At 50.1% G+C, this 22,604-nt stretch overlaps 1 pseudogene; it reads left to right on the forward strand.

The window, feature by feature from the left end:
* Positions 1 to 17,610, forward strand: part of LOC142575010 (uncharacterized) — a 44,046-nt pseudogene extending 26,436 nt beyond the window's left edge.
* Positions 17,611 to 22,604: the final 4,994 nt, after the last annotated feature.

Consider the following 22,604-nt stretch of genomic DNA (forward strand, 5'->3'; position numbering starts at 1 on the left):
AATGGTTTTGCAAAAGTTGTATTTCCCTACGACTAATTTTTTTATATTCATGTGTAACATATCAATTTCGTCCGCTTTAGATGTACTAATAGATGCAAATCACAGAATTGTATTATCGTATTTAGTGGTTGAGTTACAGAGTTGTAAACTTGATAGTTTCGTTTTTTGAAAATTTACGATTTTTTCCAATTTTTATTAAAAAATTGACAACCTAACTCAAAAATTCGAAACCAACAGTCACTAGATCTTAATTTTGTCTTTTAAATGCAACAAACCTCGTCAAATTTGGTGCAGTGGTTGCCGAGAAAAACGAATTCTCCTTTTACATGTATTTACATAGGAGCACTCGAGCTAAAGCTTCCTCTTAAGTGAAGTTGATGTGGGCAATAAATATTTCACAATATCTTTGTAAATTCATCGCTTCATTTACTTAAGTGAAATTGATGTGGGCAGGACAGGTCTGCATTCAGTACCACCTTCTTTCGAACCAGCTTTATCAATTGGGTCTGGGTCAGCTACTTTTCAGCGATGTGGCAACTGAGCAGTAGATAACAATATTTTCCAATATTAGGGGCAGATAGACTGAAATTGAATGAGCACATCGTTTTAATATCAGGAGCAGTGGGCTCAGGATTGTATTCTATCAGGAGCAGTGGGCGTACTAGCATCGATATTGCGTTGGAGAACTTCCCTACGACAAGCGCTAAGTTCACTTTGTTCCATCAGAGAGATGCTTCTATTTGATGGTGGTTACTTACATGCATATTCAGAAAGGAAGACCGACTGATAATAGTGGCTCAAGCGGGCCACTTTCCTGCCTTATCTAAAAGGTACAGTAATTCTGACAATTGTTTACTAATGCGTGAGAATTGTTTGGCTCGCCTCTGACTTCGTTTATGTTTAGTTTTGCTTTTTTGCTTTTCTTAGCTTATGCGTATCTACTTATGGCTTTTTCGGCGGCACAGAGTGCTTAAGCTTTAGCAGAGAATCGGCAGTTTGTTTTGCCGCATCCGGCTCCTTCAATACATTCGTACAAACTGAGCCAGAACGTTGGGCTCGAGCGCTTGACGACGAAGCAGGGCAGTCGAAACAGAACACCAGCTGCCGCAACGCGTGACACATTGGCAACGCGTGACACATTGCCATAGAGGGTGGAGAGAGAGAAGGGGTTCTTTATGATGAAGGGCAAGGTCGGCACAGTCTTAAGCAGCCCTTGAGAGAGCACGGCTCAGCGCCAATGGTGGTGAGGGGAGGAGTGGATGCTAAACAAGATAGGACAGGAGAAGGTGCAGTTGTCGCCATGGCAGGGTCGAACAAAACCGGTCGGCTGGAGCTTAGTGGGGCGGGCCCGCATGGGAGGCCTTGTCAGCTGGTTACAGATTAGTCATGGGCAGTCAAGGGAGGTTAGTCAAGGGCAACGAAAGCACCCAAACTGCTTGGATTGGCAGACCTCGGGAGGGTGGGAGAACCAATTGCTAAAGGGACGCTACAGCTTCGCCGAGAGCCCCGTCGAGTCGACGAAATGCAGCGCCACGTTGCCATATTGCTACGGAACAGCCGCCACAGTGGCTGCACTGAGGAGGACGAAGACGACGTGTGTGCCCGTTTGATATAGCGTCGCCATTTTGGCCTCCGTGAGCTTCCCTGTAAATAAATTGTAAATAGTATTCGGCTTCAGCTCCAAATAACATAATTGTCCACCTCCACCAAATAACAAAATTTGGTGGAGGTGGACGTTCCGGTACCCGTCATGGAGCTTCGCAGCGGTCGCAACGGCGACCATGCAACTTCGGCTCCTGTTGGCGGCACTTCATCTACGCAAGCGTCTCCGCCTGCAGCCCCGAGCTACGTCGCCGTTTCCTCACCTCGGGATCCTGGTGTTTGTAACGGAGTCGGCAGTCCTGATGCTGACGACTGGCTCCGCTTATACGAACGTGTCAGCACCTGTCACAGGTAGGATCCAACTATTATGCTTGCTAGCGTACTTTTCTACCTCGACGGAGCTCCATTGGCGTGGTTCCAGACTCACGAAGAGGAGATCTCGAGCTGGGATCGCTTCAAAGACAAGGTACGCGACCTTTTTGGCAATCCGTTTGGTCGACAAGTCAATACCAAGAAAGCCCTTGCCACACGTGTACCGACGTCGACCGAGTCCTACGTGTCGTACATCCTTGACGTCTTGGCCCTTTGAGCCAAGGATGACCCGAACATGACTGAGGACGATAAGGTTAATCACGTCCTCTAAGGCATTGCTGATGACGAATTCAATTTACTAGTGTTTACAAACGTCACCAGCATCGATACCATCCTCAAGGAATGCTGCCGTCTCGAGCATGCTAAAAGCCGCCGGGTGTCCCAGCACATCACGCGACTTCCCAAAACAGCTGCTACGTCATCCTGTGATGACCTCTTCCACCAGCCGTCGCGATGTGACAACTTGACCCACATCATTCGTCGTGAGGTCGAAGCGGCACAACCGGCGGCCCCTTCATTCCCGTTACCTGATCATTCTCCGGTGACAATCTTCTTGATCCAGGCCGTCGTCCGTCAAGAGTTGTCCAACGTCGGCCTGCAATCAATTTGTTCCGTATGCTCGGAACCTCTGTCTCCACGCACGTCCCCACCGCTCTCTTCTTACTCCTCTTATGGACAGCGCAACCCCTCCGAATGGCGAACCATGGACGTCAAGCCGATCTGTTTTAACTGCCGACGCATTGGACATGTCGCTTGCCACTGCCGCAGCCACTGGACTTCTCCGACACGCTATTATCCTGATTACCCCCCTCGCCCCTCTAGCGCATCCTTTTCCTTCGCCCCTTCTATGCCCGCTCCATCATCTGACCCTGCGACACCTTTGACACGACCCCGCTACTCCCGCTCGCCTTCTCCCTGCTGCTGCCAATCTCGCTCGCACCCGTCACGCCGTGCTCCTTCTCCGACCTACTCGCCGCACCCCCGACCGGAAAGCTAGACAGTGCAGCTTCTGGAGGTGAAGCTGCATTGACGACATCGGCACGAGATCCTCGCTTCACCTTACCCACGAACAAGAATCTTTTGGACGTTCTCGTCGACAATGTTCCTGTGTGCGCTTTGATTGACACTGGGGCGCATGTGTCCATTATGAGTGCTGCTCTTCGCCGTCGGCTCAAGAAAGTACTGACGCCTGACCCGAACCGAGTTGTACAAGTCGCCGACGGAGGGACTGTCGCTATTCTTGGCATGTGTTTTGCCCGACTCACCATTGCTGAGAGACACACCATCGTTCTCTTCACCGTCATCGAGCATTGCCCTCACAAACTCATTCTCGGTCTCGATTTTCTTGTCAATCATTCTGCCCTCATTGACTGTTCGGCCGGCTCACTTCGCCTTTACTTGCCTCTTCTTGCCGACCCTGCGGACTCGCCTCCAAGCCATCTGAGCTGCATGGATTTTATTCGCCTACCGCCTCACTCTGTGACACACGTCGACTTGTTGTCCTCACCAGCTGTACCTGACGGCAATTACGTGGCCGCACCAATTCCGGCCGTTATACTTACACATGGTATTACCGTGCCTTACACTGTGCTGAAAATTACTGGCAACTGCACCTGCCTTCCACTTGCCAATTTCGCTCTAACCGCGCAAGTTCTCCCTCAAGGGATCTCCTTGGCTATAATTAAGGATGTGCAGGATGATGAGGTCGAGCCATTCACAGTGGAAGATTGTTAGGGCTCAGCCCATACCGTGACGTCATCGCACGGTACTGATATCGACATTAAGAAGATCGTTTCCTCTGACCTTACACCTGCTCAAGCTGAAGCTCTTTGCCGCGTTCTTCAAGGCTATCTCGACATTTTTGACTTTGACAATAGAACCTTAGGTCAAACGCCCATCGTGACCCATCCCATAAATACTGGCGATGCGAACCCTATTCACCGACGTCCATATCGTGTTTCTGCGTCGGAACGAGCTGTATCCAACAGGAAGTCAAAAAGATGCTTGCAAAGGACATTATCGAGCCTTCCTGTCGTCCCTGGGCATCTCCCGTAGTACTTGTCAAAAAGGAGGATGAAACGTGGCGCTTTTGTGTAGATTATCGCCACCTGCACAAAATCACAAAAAAGGACGTGTATCCTTGCCACGTATTGATGACGCTCTAGACGGCCTGTGCGGTGCCACCCATTTTTCTTCCTACGACTTACGGTCCGGCTATTGGCAGATATTCGTCGATGACATGGATCGAGAGAAGACTGCATTTATTACCCCTGACGGCCTTTATCAGTTCAAGGTGATGCCTTTCGGTCTCTGTAACGCTCCCGTCACCTTCGAACGAACGATGGACTCTTTGCTTCAGGGATTCAAGTGGTCCACCTGTTTGTGCTATCTGGACGACGTCATCGTTTATTCGCCCACATTCGACACGCATCTAGACCGTCTTTCAGCGATGCTTGACGTGTTCCGCCGCGCCGGTCTCTAGTTGAACTCGTCAAAATGTCATTTCACTCGCCGCCAAATCACCGTCCTTGGACACCTCGTAGACGCCAGAGGCGTGCGACCCGATCCGGACAAAAGTTGCGCCGTTACGAATTTTCCTGTTCCGAAGTCTACCAAGGACGTTCGTAGTTTCATAGGGCTGTGCTCGTATTTCCGACGCTTTGTGAAAGATTTTGCGACCATCGCACGTCCCCTTACCGACCTCTTGAAGAAAGACGTCCCTTTTTCTTGGGGTCCTGACCATGCCGCATCTTTTTCGCAGGTGACTACTCTCCTTACCACGCCTCCAATGTTAGCCCACTTTGAACCGTCTGCCTCAACGGAAGTTCGAACTGATGCCAGTGGTCACGGCATAGGAGCAGCGTTAGCACAGCGCCAGCGTGGACATGATTGCATTATAGCCTATGCCAGCAGAGTTCTATCATCCGCCCAGCGCAATTGTTCAATCACAGAGCGCGAGTGCCTCGCTCTTGTGTGGGCTGTTGCGAAATTTTGTCCATACTTGCACGGACGCCCCTTCTGTGTCATCACTGATCACCACGCTCTCTGCTGGCTATCCTCGCTCAAGGACCCCACGGGACAACTCGCTCGCTGTGCGTCATGCCTGCAAGAATGCACCTTCTCCGTGGTATATAAGACGGGACGCTTGCACTAGGATGCCGATTGTGTGTCCGGCCACCCCGTCGACGAACCGGCTGATGCGGACGCCGTCGCTTACGCTTTCTCTGTGTCCCAGTTGCTTCAAATCGGCAACGACCAACGGCGCAATCCTTCATTACGAGCACTGATCGACCATCTGGAGTCAACTCCTGGCGACGCCTCTCTCCAGATGTTTCTCCGTAAGGAGGGGGCATTATACCGCAGGAATTTCGATCACACGGCCTTGACCTTCTGCTCGTCATTCCATCGAACCTGCGTTCGACTGTCCTCCAGCAACTTCACGATGCTCCCTTGGCTGGACACTTGGGCGTCTCGCGCACATACGACCATGTACACCGTCCATTCTTTTGACCGGGTCTCGCTCGCTCCATGTGGCGCTGCGTTGCCGCTCTTGTGAGCCCTGTCAGTGCCGGATGAAGCCCTCCACACCTCCAGCTGGATGTTTCCAGCCGATCGACATTCCACCTGAACCCTTTCTCCGTGTTGGTCTAGACCTTCATGGACCATTTCCTCTCTCGGGCTCCGGAAATAAATGGGTCGCCGTCGCTACCAATTATGCTACGCGGTACGCAATCACCACAGCCCTCCCGACAAGTTGCGCTACTGACGTTGCTGACTTTCTGCTCTATGACATCATTTTAGTGCACGGTGCTCCGCTCCAATTACTCACTGACCGTTGCCGCAGCTTTCTGTCGGCAGTCGTCGAGGACATCCGCCGTTCCTGCTCGACAAAGCACAAGTTCAGCACGTCCTACCACCCACAGAACGGCCTCGCGGAACGCCTCAACCGGACCATCACTGACATGCTTTCGAAGTACATTGCGACCGACCACCACGACTGGAATCTTCACTTACTATATGTGACATTCGCGTATAATTAATCGCGTCATGACACCGCCGCCTATTCACCATTCTATCTTCTATATGCCCGAGAACCCGTGTTGCCCTTGGACACTTTGCTGCCCTCGGCCACACGTTGCGCCACTGAATGCGCCCGCGACGCGATCGCACACGCCGACCACGCGCGCCAGCTCGCCCGCACCCGTCTCGAGGCCTCACCTGAGCATCAGAGATGCCTCTATGATTGCCACCGTCGTGACGTGCACTTTTCTCCGGGTTCTCTGGTGCTTCTTTGGTCACCCGTTCGACGTGTGGGCATTTCCGAAAAGCTGCAGTCGCGCTACACTGGCCCTTACCGTGTTGTACGACAAGTGACCGATGTCACGTATGAAATCATCCCCGCCGATCTCTCAGCGTCATCGTCAGCTGCAAGTGGCATCGTTCACGTGGCAAGACTAAATCCATACCACACACCTTTCACCGCGGAAGAGTAGATTAAGCACCGGGACGGTGCTTCTACAGCCGGGGGTGATGCTGCGGAACAGCCGCCACAGTGTGGCTGCACTGAGGAGGGCGAAGACGACGTGTGTGCCCGTTTGATATCGCGTCGCCATTTCGGCCTCCATGAGCATTCCTGTAAATAAATTGTAAATATTATTCGGCTTCAGCTTCACGTAACAATATCATCCTTGCTGTCCCTCTCGTAAGCCTGTGTAATGTGCGGGTTCCTGTCAACGGAAGCTCTCGCATGCGTTCTAACTACGACTCACTCAGGCCAAATGAAAATGCGCCAAGCGTGTCAACGCACTCGCTTGCCCGCGAGATGTTCATCACTCGAAGGACGCTCAGCAGTGTTGAATTGGATATTGGCCCACCGCTAAATTTAGGTAGGTCCATCCCCAAATTTCAAGCAGTCCTAGCCCCCCATTCAAGTAGGGAACACCCCAAAATTTCAGTTGCTGACTCCCCACCATCGAAATTTTAGTTGACCCACTCCTAAATTTAAATTGGACCCAACGGAAATTTCAAGTCGGCCCACTCTGAAATTTACCTTGCCCAATCCTCTAATTGATCTTGACCCACCCCGAAATTTCAAGTATGCGCATCCCTTTATTTAGGCTGGCCTAATTCCATATTAAGGTGCAGCGATGGCATAGAGATAGAGCAACCACCTCGCCCCCAAGAGGACCGTGGTTCAAATCCTGGTGCCGCGCAATTTCCCACCGGATTGAAAATAAAAACCAGTGTGTTGATAAAATTGCATAGGTAGGCTTGGAGTGTGGCCTGAACTCCGTGACCGGAACCGGTACGCACTCTCTCACCCGAGCAGGATTAGCCACCCTGGTGCAGTATTTCGCCACAACCTGCTATATGAATACAACAATCAAACCACGGCCCTGTGACCTGTGACAACGCAGAGGCTGCTAAGAATGTCTGGGTCCCGGCCGGCCGCCATTTGAATCTGAAGCGGGCAAAGCTTAACGCTAAAACGTTATCTAGTGAGGCGAGTCTAGCGGCGCTATTGGAGGAATTAGCGAGCAGTAAATGGGATTTAATAGGGCTCAGTGAGGCTAGGAGGACAAATGAAGCATATAAAGTGCTAAAAACCCGGCATGTCCTGTGCTACCGAGGCTTAGCGGAGAGACGAGAACTAGGAGTCCGATTCCTGATTAATAAGGATGTAGCTGGTAACATACATGAATTCTGTAGCATTGACAAGAGCGTGGCAGGTCTTGTTGCGAAGCTTAATAAGTGGTACAAATTGAAGGTCGTACAGGTCTACGCGCCTACATCCAGTCATGATGACCAGCACGTCGAAAGCTTTTATGAATGGATGGATGGAAACAACTTTATTTTGAATCCGGCCAATTTGAGGACCCGGGCTCAGGTCTCCCATGAGGGTACTTCGAGGTCTTGCCTCGTCGCCGCCCCTCGGGCTTGCTGGACAGCCCACTCTTGTGTCTTGAGGTTGGAGCTGCGCAGAGCGGCGGCCCACTCCGACGCAAGAGCCTCCGGAGCTACTGCCAGTGTAGCTGATGTAACCCGACACTCCCACAACATGTGTGACCGCGTCGCTCTGTTTTCCTGACATAATTTGCAAAGAACAGTCGGGTATTGCGCGGCGAAAATGTGCTGCAATCGCACCGGACTGGGGAATGTTTGTGTTTGCAATTGTCGCCAGATGACTGCCTGGCGACGTTTCAGCATAGGGTGAGGTGGGGGCAGCAACCGCCTGCCTAGCTGGTGGTGCTTGGTGATGTCATTGTACCTGAGCAGGCGTTCTCGCGTGTTTTGAACCAGGAGTTCCGACCTCGAAGAGGCGGCCTCCGATTCTGCATGGCGGGTCAGTTCTCGCGCAGAGCGGTGTGCTACCTCGTTTAAGGTAATGAGGTCCTCATCGGTGGGGGTGGCGACGTACGCTGGAAACCATATAATCGCGGTGTTATCGAAGTGCTGTCGACCAGCTTTCCTTAGAATCTGGAGAGCTTCGGAGGAAATGCGCCCCGGCGCGTAGTTGCGAAATGCGGATTGTGAGTCGCTAAAAACTACCTCGCACAGGGGGTCGGCAATCGCAAGCGCAATCGCTACCTCTTCCACTGTTTCGGGGTATTCCGTTGCGACACTACACGCATGCGTAAGCCGGGAGCTAACGTCTACGACTACCGCCGTGAACCGGTGTTCTCGTGCGCATTCTGCGGCGTCTACAAAGCGCGTAGTCCTCTTTCCACCCAAGGAGCGCAGCAGTGTCTTAGCACGGGCCTGGTGTCGGCCCCGATTAAATTCGGGGTGCATGTTACGAGGCATAGGGGCGACAATCAGCCTGTCGCTGAGGTCGGGTGGAATGACCTGTTTCTGACCGTGTTGGACGTGGTAGTTGAAGCCGAGTTTCTGCAGGATGTACCGGCCCGTGGCTCTCAGAGATATGCGTTCGAGTTGAGAGGTTCTTTGCGCATCCACGATTTCCTCAAGCGTGTTGTATACCCCCAGCTGTAGCAGACGAGCAGTGCTTGTGGACTCCGGTAGGCCAAGGGCAATCTTGTAAGTCTTGCGTATAAGGGTGTTGATTTTCTCTCTTTCAGTGACATTCCAGTTGTGGAAGGCAGCCACATAAGTGATGTGTCTGATTGCGAAAGAGTGTATGAGGCGCATGACACTGTCCTTCTTCATGCCCGTGTGCTTGTTTGTAATGCGTTTCATCAGGCGGGTAGCCGCTGTAACTTTGCCTTCGATTTTGCGAATAGCTTCTGTGTTTGACCCGTTGGCTGTTATATGCATGCCTAGGATGCGTATCTTCGGGACTCGGGGAATGCAGGAGCCGTCTTGCGTATAGAGGATTATGTCGTCACATTGGCGCGATTCGGCTGTAGGCTTGGGCCGGCGACGCGGGCAGTAGACGAGTAGCTCCGATTTCAGTGGAGATAGTCGGAGACCTGTGTCTTGGAGGTCGGTTTCGACTGCAGAGACCGCTGCTTGTAAGGTGCATTCTATCTGACCGTCACTGCCCTTGTTGACCCACAGGGTGATGTCATCTGCATACAAGGCGTGATGGAGGCCATCGATCTCGTCGAGGTAGGCCGGGAGACCCAGCATCACGAGGTTGAAAAGGAGCAGGGATATGACCAGTCCTTGAGGAGTCCCGGTGCTTCCTAGTGTATGTTCGTCGGATGTCATGCTGCTGACCGCGAGGGTGACTGTGCGGCGCGACAGGAAGTCTCTGACGTAGTTGTAGCTTCGCTCACCCAAGTTGAGTTTGTTTATGCGCCTCAAGATTGCTTCATGTGCTACATTGTCAAATGCCTTTTCCAGATCTAGGCCGAGGATGGCCCGGTTGCCACTAGTTGGGTCATTGATAATCTGGTGGTAGAGCTGGAGCATGACGTCTTGAGTGGAGAGGTGTGACCGGAAGCCCACCATAGTGGGTGGGTAGGCTCCAGTGTCCTCGAGGTGGTGGTTGATGCGGGAGAGGAATGCGTGCTCCATCACCTTGCCAACGCAGGATGTGAGGGCAATGGGCCGCAAGTGATCGAGGCTGGACGGCTTGCCTGGCTTCGGTATCAAGACTGCTTTATAGCGTTTCCACGCCTCTGGGATGCGACCTGCTCGCCAGCATTTGTTGATGTATGCCGTAAGAGCGGTTATCGAGGCATCATCGAGGTTTCTCAGAGTCTTGTTCGTAACCTTGTCGGGACCAGGTGCTGATTTGCCATTAAGGTCGTGGAGAGCTGCGCGGATCTCTGAATCGTGAAATTCTTCATCGAGTGTCACATTTGTGTCTCCAGTGTAATCTCCGCGTTGAACATCGGGCCGTTGAGGGAAGTACTTGGCTAGCAGGCGTGTCACGAGCTGGTGATCACTCGTGGCAACCTGTTCCTTGTGCAAAAGGCGTTGCAGGTTTGCTTGCTGAGCAGACTTGCTCTGCGTTTCCCCCAAGAGGTGACGAAGGAGACGCCACGTGCTTCCATTGTGGAGCTGCCCATCGACTACGTTGCAGATGTCATACCACTGTTGGCGGCTTAAGGTCCGGCAATGTTCTTCCAGCTGGCGATTGATATGTGCTATCTTCCTACGAAGCTTTCGCTTGTGCATTTGCTTCTTCCATCTTGCGTTTAGTGATGTCTTGGCTTCCCAGAGGTGGGCTATTCGGCTGTCGATCTTGTCAACCTGGACTTCGGGTGCGAGCGTCTGCGTCGCCTTGTTCATGTCGTCGTTGAGCGTCTCCATCCATGCCTCGATGTCATCGATGTTCTCCTCACCTCTCTGTTCAACTGGCTGCTTCCGGAATTTGTCCCAGTCCGTCCATTTGAATAGCTTAGGAAAAGGGGGTGTACCCGCCTGAGGAATTCGTGTTTCTATTATCATGTGGTCACTACCGAGATCTTCAAAGGTATTGCGCCACATTGCTAGAGGGATGTTACGGACCGCCGTCAGGTCTGGTGTCGTGTCACGTGCCGTAGAGCTGCCCGTGCGGGTCGGCGCCGTGGGATCGGTAATAAGTGTTAATTCGGCATCATGCAGGTCCTGCCGCAGGCGTCGACCTTTGGCGGAAGCGTAGCCGTAGCCCCAGACCTCGTTCGGGGCGTTAAAATCTCCCTCCACCAGAAACGGGTTTGCGCCCGCCAAGGCAAACGCCCCTCGGAACAGAGAGAGGAAACGAGCCCGTGAGTGAGCCGGATTACTATATGCGTTGAGGAGAAATACACTGTGGTTGCGTGTTCTATTGGGAAGGAGCTCTACAAGCATGTTTTCCGCATTTGTGCCGCTTACGCTGTGTTCTTGCACTACTATCCCTTTTCGAATTAAAATTGCAAGTCCGCGACCAACGGGAATCGGCGAGGCATTCGCAGTGTAGCCTGGAAGCTTTGTTACGGTACCTACTGTTTCTTGTATCATTATGATGTCGGGTTTGGGTTGCGCGTGTCGGACGTATTGTTGCAGCAGTGGTTGCTTCTTAGTGAAGCCCCGACAGTTCCACTGCCACACCACGAGCTCGTTAGTGGGGCTGGCCATCGTGGTGCTGTACTTGTGCGTTACCTGAAATAGGGCTAGGGTGAATTACTGTAGGGCCCATGGTGGACATCATTTCCATGCCTGGGCGAACGCCTATGTGAGTCTCGATTTTGTCTATATCGGTTTCAACCCTGTCTGTTCGAGCAGTGAGGTTATTGACCGCAACGCCGATGTTGCGGATCCCGGTTTGAATTTCTGAAAGCAGCTTCCTCATTTCTTCTTGTTCTTTCCGCCAGTCATTTATCGTGACATGTGCTTTGCGCCAATCACTTACTGCTGATTCGAGGTTCTCGAGCTGTTGAGACTCGGAACTGGCCGCCGCGCGTTTCTTTGTGGGCGGCGCCGCACTGTCGTTATCGTTCGTGACGGGAGTCTGGATTAAAGCGGGTTTAGGTATAGATGTCTGCGCCATCGACTGTTTAATCTCTCGAATTTCTTGGGTTAATTGTAGCACGACCGCCCGTAACTGTGCGTTCTCGCGCTGCATTGCTTCTAATGCCACATCCTTAGGGCCCCTTTTATTATTGGGTTCTGAGGCAGCAGCTCCCTGAGCCTTGCGTCTCAGCGAGCCCTTAACCGCATGTGCCCAGCTCACCTTGTCAGGTAGGTCCGAATCTTGCTGGCCGGCTTGCTTCGGACGCCGAGAGCTCGAACGGCCACGGCTCGGCCCGGGGGCTTTGCTGCGTGCCCGACTCCGAGACCTGCTCTGCCGGTGGGATGGAGGCCCCGCAGCCGAGCGAGACCGGGCCCGGCCTCGAGAGCGGGAGCGGGAGGCAGGTGGGAAATGTTCATCGCAGTTCTGTTGCTGTAGCTCGAGGGTGGCCTCCGCCGCTGCCCTCTGTTGGTCTCCGCGTCGTTTCTTAACAAGATAGGGGGTCTTGAATCGAGGCTTGCTGGTCTTGTCCGCAGTGGGATGCGCTCTACCACAAAGGTAACACCTTGGCGTGCATGTGTGATTGGAGTCTGGGTTCGAGGCTCCGCAGCCTCTGCACACACGGTCTTGGGGGTTCGGGCAGACGTCCATGCGATGGCCGACGCGTCCGCACTGGTGGCACACGTCAATCTGCTTTCTGTACAAGGTACACCTGAGCATAGCACCCCTGTAGTAGACCCACGTTGGTAATCGACCACCATCGAAGGCGATGATGACTGATGTGGTCTTGCTGAGTCTTTTGGCCACTAAGGCGTTCGGGTTCCTCTTGTTGACGATATTGAGGTGAATGTCCTTTGCGTCTTCTTCGAGAGGAATGCCTCGGATGGGTTTCAACCCATCCGAGGCATTTGCCCGTATCTCGAACTGGTGTCCGTCGACCTCAAAGCTGTCGAGGCGGCGGTACCGTTCTGCATTAGGAGAGCGAGGAGTACTCACAACGATGATGTTTTGCTGCATATTTGGGCAGACAATGTCTTCCGTGGCGTCTTGTGGAGACACGTTTGCTGCCCTATATAGGGCCGAAGCGAGGCGGTCGACCCCGACTGTCGCAACGTTGAAGCCGCCCCGTGGCCTGATAACAACTTTGTGGTGATCACGTGGAAGCGTGGGCATCTTCCCTGCCTTCAGAACTTGCTGCTTGTGAGCGCGCGGGCCCCGCTGCGCCTTGTTCGTGCCTCCAACGCGGTTTGAGAGGCTGATGCAACGTTAGTGTTAGCGCGCTTGCCCCAAGGAGAAAGTCGTTCACGCGGACCAATGGTGCACCATCCTGCTTCTTCGGAAATCTCGGTGGGTGAGATATCAGTCCCTTCAACTTGTATTTCCATGGCGGCTTGAAGAAATTTGACGCGCAGCCTTAACTGCGGCTCACGTAGCGGCCGGGGCACTAAGCTTAACAGTAAGCTTAGCTCGGCGGCGCAGCGGCTCGGCAGAAATGGTCCAATAAATAAATAAATAAATCAATCAATCAAGTTTTATTTTCGCCGCAGACAGTACATTGTTACTGTCTGCGGCGAAGTGGTGTTACTGGTGTGGTGTTACTGTCTACTGTTAAAGTGGTGAAAGAGCAGTTCCCACCTTGAAGACGAATATCGGTAGAGTCAGGATAAATTGCGCTATATGATGGTGCAAAATCACAGATATATTTTGCAAAAACACTGCGAAATCATTTACGAAAGACGAAGCCGGCGTGAAGTCAAAACAAAATACACCATACGGATGGGCGGCTTCAATGCCAATGTAGGCAAGAAGCAGGCTGGAGACAAGTCAGTGGGGGAATATGGCATGGGTATAAGAATAGCAGGACAGAGTTATTAGTACAGTTTACAGAACGGAACAATTTGTGGATAATGAATACCTACTTCCGCAAGCGAGATAAACGAAAGTGGACGTGGAGAAGCCCGAACCCTGACATCATACAAGATGTGGACGTGCTCGGCAAGGTGCGCTGCATTGACCATAGGATGATAGGATGAAAAAGAAAGAGAAAAGCAGAAGGGGGCAGGGTGGTTAACTAAAATAACGTCCCGCTGGCTACCCTACAGCGGGGAAATTGTGCTGATAGTGCCTGTGCTGCGTGTCATGTGTCTGCATTATCGGGTGCTCTCGCCCTGATGCCTGAAACGTTGTCTGTCCGTGACGTCACTTGTCACATGAGTGCTTGCTATATAGATATGCTGCTTGCGTGAAATAAAGGTTGTTGTTGTTGGTATCGTGCCGGAATCGGAGCCAGGCTCAGTTCCTTCCTGCCCGCTGCCCGGCTGCGCTCGGCGTCCGGCCACGGCCGAAACACCATATGGTGTGAGAAGTGGGCTTCTCTGGCATTCGAGCGGTCTTTCCTTAACTTTGTCAACCGGCGCCATGTCAGAAGACAACGCAGTCAAGCCCTTTCACGCATGCTCGCGGTTCCAGCTCCGCCAAGGTTTGACTTCGACCGGACGACCGAATGGCCTTCTTGGATCCAGCTCTTTGATGACTACCGCTTCGCTTCGGGCCTAACTAAGCGGAGTGAAAAAGCGCAGGTCCCGACTCTACTTTATACGATGGGCAGGCAAGCAAGAGAACTCTACTCTACTTTTGTATTACCCGAAGAACAACAGAAGCAATACGAAGTTGTCAGAAAGAAGTTTGCGAAGCACTTCGTCGCCGCAAGGAACCTTGTTTATGACAGCGCAGGCTTTCACCGTCGCATTCAAGAGTCTGGAGAGTCAGTCGACCAATTCGTTACCGCGTTGCGCACGCTGGCGGACCGGTGCGACTACAAGGAAAAATAGCGCATGATTCGCGGCCGTCCGACGATAGCAGCAGCAACTGCGAGAAACCGACGACGAACCCTTGGTAGCGGCGTCCAGCAATCTTGACGCCGTCAGCCAGCGAGGGCAGCCCGGAAAAAATTTTTTAGGACAGCACTCGGGCTGCTCGTCAAAGAACTGTTCACCTGGAATACAAGGTCGGCGCCCCAGAGCACAGTCCTAGCGACCAGGCACCCCCGGGTCATGCCCCAACTGCTGTCAAGGAGTGCACCCCAGAGCCTCGTGCCCAGCAAAAGCAGCATAATGCAACTACTGTGGTTGCTCCGGACACTTTGTGTCGGAAAAAGGCTGCACGTGATGGAAGGAAGGTACAAATGTCATCTCTCCATATGGACAAGGAGGCGTATTTCGTTGGCGCGGTGAACGGGGAGTACTCTAATTCTCGGTATGTACAGGTCGTCATTAATGGCACTCCGGTGTTCGCTTAAGTAGATTCCAGTGCCGAAGATTCCGTTGTGCCCTCAACGTTTCCCGGTTTGCCTACCAGGCTAGAAAAGTGCAAACTAATCCTAACAGGCCCGTCCAATGAGCCACTGAATGTTTTGAGAAAGTTTCATGCCACTATTTAGTGGAAACAAAATACTGTCCAGCAAATCATGTACGTGGTCTCACCATTACGCTCCGTACTTTTGAGTCTCGCAGCGCTTGACGCTCTGGAAGTTATTAAATTCGCCTACACGATCAGTAGCGCAACAGCCGTCGAAGCTTGCTACCCGCAGCTTTTCAGTGGTCTAGGAGCGCTAAAAGGAGAATACTAAATTAGACTAAAGCCGAACTCGATGCCCTTTGCAAATCGTGTTGCGCGTCGCATAGCCTTACCCTTGCGTGACCGAGTTAAGCAGCAGCTCGAGCGTATGGAGCGAGATGGTGTGATCCGCAAAGTAGAAGAACCAACATAATGGTGTGCAGGAAGCGGCCCAGTACTCAAAACATCTGGAGCGGTACGTATTTGCGTTGACTTGACGCAATTAAACAAAAGTGTACTTCGCGAGCGCTTTGTCATGCCGACAGTGGATGATAGCCTCGGTCTTTTGAGTGGGGCGTCTATGTTTTCCAAGTTAGATGACAACTCTGGCTTCGTTCAAATTATTTCGTAGCCCGAAAGGCAGCTGTTAATCACATTCCTAACGCCAGTTGGGCGATTCTGTTTTCAAAGACTGCCGTTTAGAATAACGTCAGAACCCGAGTTCTTTCAGAAGAAAATGTCGCAGATACGTGAAGGAATCCCAGGCGTGATAAACATGATGGGTGATGTGCTCATTTTTGGCAACGACAAAGCTCAACATGACGAGCGCCTGCGTCTAACTTTAGATCGTCTCGCAAATGCCGGCGTTACGCTAACAAAGAAAAATGTTCTTTTGGGGTAACTGAGATAGAATTTCTTGGCTGTGTGCTTAGTCGAGATGGCATCAAGCGGCATCCTGAAAAAGTTCGAGCAATCAAATAACTCGCGACGCCAGCTAACGTGTCTGACGTTCGACGGCTGCTCGGTATAGCTAATCATCTGGCAAGATTCATACCAGATTTGGCTTCAAAAACGGCGCCCTTACGTCACTTGCTTTTGAAGGGTTCCGAATGGACGTGGGGACCAGCCCAAGAGCAAGCGCTGTCGTACGTCAAAGACGTTATCTCTTCGACGCGCGTCATGGCTAACTATGATGTTATGTACCCTACGATTCTTCCCGCTGACGTGTCATCATTCGGTTTGGGGGCCGTACTGATGCAACTTCAACCAAACAATGAAAAAGACCTGTTGCATTTGCGTCACGCTCGTTGACGCCTGCCGAAACCAGATACTCTCCGATTGAGAAGGAACCGTTTGCAATGACTTGGGCGGCAGAACGATTCGAAGGGTACATCAAAGGTCTTGAAATTTTGTTTGAAGCCAACCACAAACCACTTGTAACGTTGTTGGGAAAATCACATTTAGATGTTTTGCCACCACGTCTTCAGCGCTTTCGCATGAGGCTTTTGCGGTTCAGCTTTGCGGTTGTGCATATCCCAGGTAAGAGCCTCATTACTGCAGAGGTATTGTCTAGAGCCCCGATTCAAGGAAAACAAATTGATGCTCATGCGCGGAATGTTGGCGAAGTCGCCTAGTTCGTTTCTGGCTGTTTGACAAATGCCGTCGAGGCTAGCCTTTTTGAAAGACTGAAAGCTGAACAAGCAGCCGATGAAGTCTGTCAAGCTCTCGTAAAATTCAGCCTCGAAGGCTGACCAAAGTGCTCATCGCTGTCGATGGTCTCGTGCCCATACTGGCAGGAAAGAGCAACGCTGACAGTCGCTGAATGCGTGCAATTCAAGGGTGTGCGGCTGGTCATCCCACAAAAATTACGCGCAGAGGTCTTGATGCGCTTGCACGAGAGTCGCCAATGAATTGAAAAATGCAGAACTCGAGCCAAAGAGTCCGCATGGTGGCCTCAGTTGAGTTGCCAGCTGAGTGCTTTGGTGACCGATTGCCCACTGTGCGCGGAGCACAGGGAACAAAAGTCCGAACCAATGATTCCGACAACCACTCCACAGCGTCCTTGGCAAAAGCTAGGCGTTGATCTCTGCCATATTGAGGGAAAATGGTATTTGGTGGTCGTAGATTATTTCTCTAGATACCCAGAGGTAGCCTTACTATCTTCGACAAAAAGCGTCGCTGTCATTATGCACCTCAAAAGTTTCTTTCCAAGACATGGCACACCAAAGATTGTCATGTCAAATAATGGAACAGAATTTTAAAGCCGGAGCAACTTCTCGTTGACTTCCGTCAAGTACCAGTAAGCTAACTATTCTGTATTTCAATGCGAGAAGCATCGTTAACAAGTTCGTGCCTTTATTGACTTTTGTTACGTCATATTCTTCCCATGTAGTTGCCATAACAGAGACCTGGCTGCATGATGGTGTGTTTGACTTTGAATTTTGCCCACCCGGCTATGTATCAATACGGAATGACCGATAAAGTGGTAAAGGTGATGGTGTTGCGCTGCTCATTCGCTCAGACCTAAAATTTTATGTGCTCCCTAACACACCTGAAGTTGAAATTGCTTGGTGTAAGCTATATTTGAACAAACTTTCCATAATTCTTGGTGTATGCTATCGCGCGCCAGGTTCCTCATTAGAAGATTTACAGAGCCTTACCATATTTATGCCCGAACACGACTTCGGCACCTCGAACCTTAGGTTCGTGGGAGATTTTAATGCACCGGGCATTGACTGGCGAACCCTGAGTTGCACAGGTCGTGACCTTTCCATTTGTAAGGAACTTCTTTCTCTTTCACCATCCCTTGGTCTTACTCAAATCGTACAAGCTCCAACCCACCGTAATTCTCTCTTAGACTTAGTTTTTCTCAGTTCTCAGCTTGTTCAAACTGGTTTTCAGTGCGATGTGATCAGTGACATTTCTGACCACAAAGTTGTACACGTGTGCCTTCCCTATTCATTGATTAAACTTCAGTCTAGTATTACAGTTTTTCGACTTTATTCATGTTGATGATACATCTATAACAGACACTTTAGCTTCTAACTTTGATTCCTTCCAAGCACTTTGTCTACGTGATAACATTGACACATTAGTTGATGCATTTGACCGCATCGTAAAACTATGCATTGACAATTTTGTTCCCCTCAAGACTAAAAAAAGAAATCCTAAAATTCCATGGATGAATCGCAGCATACTGCATATGCCACGTAGTGTTCGTCGTCTGCGCCGACTGAAAAAGGCATGTAATCCTCACAGTATAATTAGCTTTAACACGGCTAAAGAAGAGCTACGTATCAAAATAAAAACAGCTTTGTTGAACTGCCAGTATTATTACACTCTAACCCGCGGAAATTCTGGACTTCCATCGCACAAACTAAAGCTGCTGCAGCTTCCTTTATATTAGAAGGCACAGCTATTTCAGACCCCTCCGATATAGCTAATGCTTTTAATGTCTATTTCCAGTCAATGTTCACGCATGACAACAACTCTCTCCCAGCTTCACAAATACTAATCCTGAGCTTCGTATCGGTGATGTGGCAATCAGTGAGAACGGCATCCTAAACTTGATTCTCAATTTAGACACCAAGAAATGCACTGTTCCTGACAACATTCCGAACAGCTTTTTAGTAAGGTACTCTCTCTAGTGTTCCCTTATTTGGCTGTTATCTTTCACAAATCTTTGAATTGAGGCATTGTCGCACATTCCTGGAAGCTAGCCAAGGTCCTGCCTCTGCATAAATCTGGTGAAAAGCAATTTTTTTCTAACTATAGACCTATATCGCTAACCTCCAGTTCCGGAAAGCTACTAGAACATATCATACACAAGCATACAACAGATTACCTTGAATCGAATAAAATTCTGTTTAACACACAACATGGATTTCTTCGTGGTTTCAGCACAACACAACTGGTGGAATTTTCACATGACATTACTAGAAATCTTGATATTAGCAATCAAATTGATGTGTTATTTGTAGACTGTTCCAAAGCTTTCGAAACAGTTATACACAACAAGCTACTAAGTATACTTAATTTTAAATAATCCTCGACTGATCGACTGGATAGCTGGCTTTCTTAACTCTCGCTCTCAATTCGTTTCATTTAATTCCACTTCGTCCTCCACTGTACATGTAACATCAGGTGTTCCACAAGGCTCTGTTCTGGGGCCTTATTTATTTTTAATCTTTATAAATGACCTTCCAAACAGTATTAAGTGAAAAGTCAGTCTTTATGCCGACGACTGTGTCCTATACCAGGTAATTTCTTCTCCGAGTGATCACGCCTTACTTCAAGATTCCTTGAACAAATATTGCACCTGGTGTGCGGGCTGGCAGATGCGCATCAAGTTTCAAAAAACTGCAGTAGTGTCATTTACAAACAGCCATTTTCCATCACAGCACGTGTACGCTTTCAATAACACAATAGTACCCCGGGCACAGGTGTACAAATACCTTGGAGTTATCTTCACGCACAACATGCAGTGGTCCCAGCATATTGATCACATCACGTCTACAGCACTTAGAAAATTAGGTTACTTGAGATGAACATGATCTAAGTCACCAAAAGACACCAAATTACTAATGTATAAAGCGCTCATTCATCCTGTATTAGAGTACGCTTCATGCGTCTGGAACCCGTATAAAGTGTGCGACATTACTAAAGCCGTATCGGTACAAAGGAAGGCTGTTCGGTTCATTTGTCATCGCTATGATCGTAATTTTTCGCCGTCATCTGCAATGAATTCCTTGAATTTATCTCTTCTATGCACAAGGCGACATATAGATTCCATGAAGCTGTTACATTCGATTATTCGCTCATGCTGTCAACTATCTGCTGATGATTACATCAGATATGCCAGCGCGCTTCCAACCAGACGTTGCAACTCCCTCAACCCAAAACCTTTCTTTGCACGTACTAACATGTTCCAACACAGTTATTTCTCGAGAGTTGTCGAGCGCTGGAATTAATTACCCTATTCGGTTCGTGAATTGACACTACGTGATTTTGTAGAAGCACGACTGCGATAACATTGCTTCCCCTTGTTGTTTTTTTCAATTATCTATTATGTTCAACTGCTTTGGTTTCTCTTATGTTTATTGTACTCCACTCGTGCAATAGCCCTGAATAGGGCTGCAGTATTTGAAAATAAAAATATACTTGTATCTCAGGAATTTCAGACGCTTGCTCGCGACTATGGGTTCCGCACTGTGACGACGAGCCCCAGACACCCCCAGGCAAATGGGGAAGAAGAAAGGATGGTCGAAACAATCAAACGGCTGATTATAAACGCTAAGGACCCCCATCTTTTCCTGCTAGCATACAGGGACACCCCAGGCTCACTTGGAAAAAGCCCTGCAGAGCTTCTGAAGGGCAGGTGGCTACGCACAACAGTTCCTGTACTTCCCAAGAGCCTTCTGCCCCACAGGGTGAGCCTGAAAAAGTTCAGAGATCGCGATGTAACCATCTGACAGCGGCAGCGTAGGTACTTCAATAGTCGTCATAGGGCTCTTCCGCGGCCAGTCCTCAAACCAGGAGCGGAAGTATGGGCGACAGACTGCAAAGTGAAAGCGCGAGTCTTGCGTCTTGCACAACGTCCGAGGTCGTATGTAGTTCGAACTTCTACTGCTGTAGTTCTAGAAAGAAACAGGAAATTCCTGGTCCACTTTGTTTCCCAGCAGAATGACTGTGAGGAAGAAGGAGGTAGCTATGAGTTTCCGCAGGCATAAGAGAGTTGGGTAGAAATGGGACGGGAATCCATCTAAAAACAAGGCACCTGCCGATAAATCTAATACTGCCTTGCCACGAACTGACCCTCCTGGATATAGAACGCGATTTGGCCGTCATGTCCGATCGCCAGACCGATATCGGTTCAGTAACTAACTGTTATTTCGTTTTGAGCATTGGTTGCTTCCATTAAAAAGTGTTCACCTTTTGTTGGCTGCAGTGCTAAATTTCGTTGCAAATGCCAGTGTATCTTTTCAGAAAAAGGGGAGATGTCCTGATAGCGCCTGTGCCCCGTGTCCTGTGCCTGCAATATCGCGCGCTCTCACCCTGATGCTTGAAAGGTTGTCTGTCCATGACGTCACTTGTCACATGTGTGCTTGCTATATATATATATGCTGCTTGAGTGAAATAAAGGTTGTTATCGTGCCGGGATCGGAGCCAGGCTCAGTTCTTTCCTGCCCACTACCCGGCTGCACTCGGCATCCGGCTAGGGCCAAAACACCTCAGTAATTAGCGGGAACTAGCGGTGAGTTCGATGACGCGTGTGGTCTAATTGAAATTGCATTAGTAGTCACAGACCGTCATACAAGCCCGTCGTCGTCAAAAAGCACAAAAGCGCCTTCACCGCTTTATGAACCGACGAGCGATGGGGGCGGTGTTCCAGCAACACCTGCACAGAAAGCAGCCCATCGGCCAGTTTTTGGAGAACGTTAGCAAGTTCTCTTTCTGGGGCGTATCGTGGACAGTGGCACAGGAGGGGCTCGATACTTTCTTCAAGGCCGCAGACCTCGCATGCTGCACTGTCGGTCACTCCATTTATTGTAGATTATGTCTTTGTGAAGGCAACCCCTAACGAAAGGGGACAAAAAAGCGTATCTTAATGTCGAGGAAGTCTGAGTGGAGGTCGTAGTTGCAGTGAGGGGTTTAATCGATGCAGCCATTTAGGTCACAAGTTTGGCGAGTTACACTTGGTCAGTGTCGAAACTGCATTGCGACGTCTGTCCTCGAAAGCGGAATTTGAACGGTGTGCTCTTCTTTGTGTGCTGTGCGAGCAGCGTTATCGGCGGAATCGATGCCCCTAATTCCCCAATGGCCAGGTACCCACTGAAAAACAACCTCGTGTCCTTTTTGTCACGAACATCTCGAATTAGCCTAGACTTGAGGAGGGAATGGAAGAGACTTGTGCATAAGAAGGCGATCAATTAGTTAGTGATAAGAGGGAAAATAGAGGAATTCCGGATCAAGCTACAAAACAGGTATTCAGCTCTGACTCAGCAAGACGGCCTTAGTGTTGAAGCAATGAACGACGATCATATGGGCATCATTAAGGAGCGTGCAATAGAAGTCGGTGGTAACTCCGTTAGACAGGATACCGGTAAGCCGTCGCAGGAGACGAAAGATCTGATCAAGAAACGCCAATGTATGAAAGCCTCTAACCCTACAGCTGGAATAGAACTGGCTGGGCTTTCCAAGTTAATCAATAAGCGTTACATAGCAGACATAAGGAAGTATATTATAGATAGAATTGAACATGCTCTGCGGAACGGAGGAAGCCTAAAAGCAGTCAAGAAGAAACTAGGAATAGGCAAGAATCAGATGTATGCGTTAAGAGACAAAGCCGGCAATATCATTACTGATATGGATAAGATAGTTCAAGTGGATGAGGAGTTTTATAGAAATTTTTACA

Source organism: Dermacentor variabilis, chromosome 3, assembly GCF_050947875.1.
Source record: "Dermacentor variabilis isolate Ectoservices chromosome 3, ASM5094787v1, whole genome shotgun sequence".
Classification (NCBI taxonomy): domain Eukaryota; kingdom Metazoa; phylum Arthropoda; class Arachnida; order Ixodida; family Ixodidae; genus Dermacentor; species Dermacentor variabilis.